General features: G+C 33.2%; 1 long non-coding RNA gene across 1 annotated transcript; it reads right to left on the bottom strand.

Moving 5' to 3' along the window:
• Positions 1-1148: 1148 nt before the first annotated feature.
• LOC125369134 lies at positions 1149-2395 on the bottom strand. The gene is made up of 2 exons (XR_007214642.1): positions 2021-2395; positions 1149-1600 (listed from the first exon to the last, which is right to left on the bottom strand). It is a non-coding gene; the product is annotated as an uncharacterized LOC125369134 (long non-coding RNA).
• Positions 2396-3812: the final 1417 nt, after the last annotated feature.

Here is a 3812-nt window from a genome sequence, read left to right on the forward strand (position 1 = left end):
AATGGGAGTCTTACTAGATAAGACCGAGGAGGGCATTTGATTGATTAAAGAACAAGTTGTAGAAACAAAATCAGACCAGAAATGTTTGGGAAGTTGCATATGGAGTAATAAAGTTCTAGCAGTTTTAAGATGTCTATTCTTTCTCTTAGCAACACCATTATGAAAAGGTGTGTCCACAAGATGTTTGATAAAGAATACCTATGTTGGATCATATAAAGTTTTTGATAAATTTTCCTTAGCATTATCCCTTCTCAAAATTTGCACAGGCACAGTAAATTGAGTTTGAATCTCAGCATAAAAAGTAGAAAAATAAAGAACAATTCTAAATTATTTTTCATTAAATATAACCATGTCATTCGAGAATTATCATCAACAAAAGTAACAAAATATCTAAACCTAGTTTTAGATATGACCGGGCAAGGACCCCAAACATTATAATGCACTAACTTAAAAGGAGCATTGGTTATTTATTGACTTGGACTAGAACTGAGATGATGGTGTTTGGCAAATTGACAAGACTTAAAATCTAAAGAGGATATGCTAGAAAACCGAGGATAAAGTTTCTTTAACATAGGAAGAGAAAGATGACCCAAACCGGTAATGTGCTTCAAAAGGAGTGAAAACTTTGATACATGCTATAGACTTTGGTATTTGTGTATTAAGGATGCACAGACCTCTAGACTCATGTCTCTTACCAATGATCTTCTTCATCATAAGATCTTGAAATGAATAATAACTAAGAAAAAATGAGACACAACAATCGAGAGTATGAGTGAGTTTACTGACAAAACTTAAATTAAAGAATAACCGAGGTAGACTAAGAACAGATGACGAAGAGAGATGGTCTGAGATTAATTGTTCTAGATCCAATAACACAAAATGTTGAACCATCAACTAAAGTAACAGGAGATGTAGATTTATGTGACTGAAAGGTAGAGAGTAAACTAGAATTATATGTCATGTGATCTGTAGCACTAGAATCAATGACCCATTTTGAAGAGGTGGAAACAAGACATGTATTAGATTTACCTGACTTAGCAATGGCAGTAACAAGAGTGGATTAAGGTTTCATTGCTTCTTAGCTGAATTAATCTAGCATACTTATCTGTAAATATCATAAAAAACTTTTTAGAGGTCTCAAAAGTAGATGCAACATGGACAAACTAAGCTTTCTTATATTGCAACTTTCGACAATCTCGCTTGATATGACCTGGCTTATGACAATAGTGACAAACTATTTCCCTCGACTCCTATCCACGAGCACTAGTATTATTCTTGTTCGATCCCATGCACTTATTACCACCACTACTCCTGTATTATTGTTTCCTTGACTCAAATGTGTTATTACGACTGATAAGAACATTGTTAAGCTGAGCAGGCTGAACATGTGATGAACTTTTTGTATGAAGAACCCTACTGGAAGCATCTTGTAGGGAAGAAATCTCTGAACCAGACTAAAAAGCTCATGACACCCATCTTCTCCCGTTGAGTTTGCTGTACAGTCACATCATTACTGAAAGGAAGTATCATTTTGAGTTCTTCATATATTTTTTTGAAATCCATGAAATAGTTGGTGAGAGAGCTATCACCTTTGTTCGCCCTGTAAAATGCTTTATACACATCATAAATACAATATCCCTTTCTAAAGTATTAAGAATTCTAAATATTTTATTAATTCTTTGATTATCCTACAGTGAGTAGCCATACCAACTACCTCTCTGTCGATAGATTTACGTATCTGTAAAAATAAGCGAGCATTCTCTCTTATCCAAGGCAGTCTAGAATCATATTTAGGAGGATCATCAGTCAAATGGCTATCCACAAAAATATTTAGCAAATATAATTCAATAGTTTGACTCCAATCAAGATAATTTGTAGCATTATATGTTCCGTAATTTTCGACATCACCATACCATATCAGAAACACAACAACTTTTTTCTCTACCATATTTCATCAAGAACAAACCCACAAATATAGAAATCAAATTTTACCCTAGAAAATTCAGAAGAAAAATCAAACCTGTAGCAAAAGAGGTTGCACACCACCCTAATGCTGAACTAAACAAGTACATGAAGCGCAAGTTGATCGCAACAAACTGGAGTGGCTTCCGGCAAAGGACACGGCGATGCGTGGAATCTGGACACAAACTTTTGGCAGCGCATATGACTCACGCGTGTAGATTTAGGCCGATCGATCTTTGGGTATTGACTGATCGGGACAAGGCGCACCTTTTTGCACTGTCGGTGTCAACCAAGGAACCTCTGAAGGTGGCGAACTAGAACTGGCAGTCTCTCCCTCACACACCCAATAACCTAGAGTTTTATGTCAACAGAATTGAAAGAAAAAACCCAAAGATTGCTCTGATACTATGTAATCAGAGTATAAGACAGAGAAGAATGGATATCTTGTTATGTCTTTTATTCACCAATTGTATAAATATATATACAAGTTGATAAATCATATTTTAGGAAGGAGAATCATTTACAATCAATCTACAATAAATCAGCCTATCATTACTTTATTCTATACTATACAACCTGTAACATATAAGAAACAATTTCTTGGCAGTTTAATTTTACTGGAAAGTGATTCTAGATAGAAATCCTTTTGTTTTTTGGTAACCAAAAGCACCTAATACAGTTTTCCAATATCGTAGTCCATAAATATCACATTTCTTATAAAATCTAAGATTCACCATAAAATCACATGTTAACGTAACATTGTTTATTTTTTTTCTTTTTCCTTTTATCTCTTGTGATCACACTTGAATTTATATTAATAAAAAATTTTATTTTTATTTAGATTTTTCAGCCCAGGACATTACATAGTTTGACATATAAATTTGATGTGGCTTGATTGGTGCGGAGTTGATGAGTGTGAATGATGAGTCAGTAGTGAAGGTCGAACAAGCTATGCAAAGTAGGGAGAGAATGATGTAAAGGGAGAATGACTTGTTTTTGACTGGACCTGTTTGTTTCTGCGTATATAATGGTATATGCAATCATGGGACTTCCACCAAGTGAATTTGGCCATATTGTAGTTTGACAAGCTAGATAAAAGGCCTTGTATCTGTTGTATGTTTTGTTTCCATTGTTTCAGATTTTCTTTCTTTCATTGAATAATTTGGCTATTTAAGTTCTATGTAGCTATATTTAATGTTAATGTCTTTGTTATTTATGTGGTTAAACCATTCTCTAAAAACTACATATTGATTATTGATAACACCAAAGAGCATAAAGTGTAAATGAGCATGAGAACATGTTCATGCATCTTTAACTATTTGTTACTGCACTTAATCATTTTTATTTATTTATTTATTATTATTTTTTCCTCTCTTTTCTTTTTTTTATTTCTTTTTTTATTCCCTTCCGTCATTCCTGTCTTAGTTTATATTCTTTATGTTTCTTACTTGATTAATGATGGATCATCTTTTGTTTTTTCCGTTTTCAATTTAAAATTTATAAAAATATATTTTTCAATCTGTTTATTTGATTTATACATGCTGCAATAAATTAAAAGCTTATAAAAAATATCAACGAGTTCCCGCACAATAGATACAAGGAAGCTGTTAGTTAATTAATTACGTCAACAATCAGCGTAATTTAATCTCTGTCTCATGTGCGGCCATTTGATTGTTCTTATTCTTCTTAGCAAATCATGTCACATGATTGTACAACACTTGGAACACATATATATTTAAGCCTTTTAGGGTGTGACCTTGACATCTGTATTGTTTGGGCTATTTATAGGCACTGATATCACATTACAGTATGCGTTTATTTGGGGTCTGCAGATGATTTTGAGAACACAT

The sequence above is a fragment of the Ricinus communis genome, chromosome 2 (assembly GCF_019578655.1).
Source record: "Ricinus communis isolate WT05 ecotype wild-type chromosome 2, ASM1957865v1, whole genome shotgun sequence".
Lineage (NCBI taxonomy): Eukaryota > Viridiplantae > Streptophyta > Magnoliopsida > Malpighiales > Euphorbiaceae > Ricinus > Ricinus communis.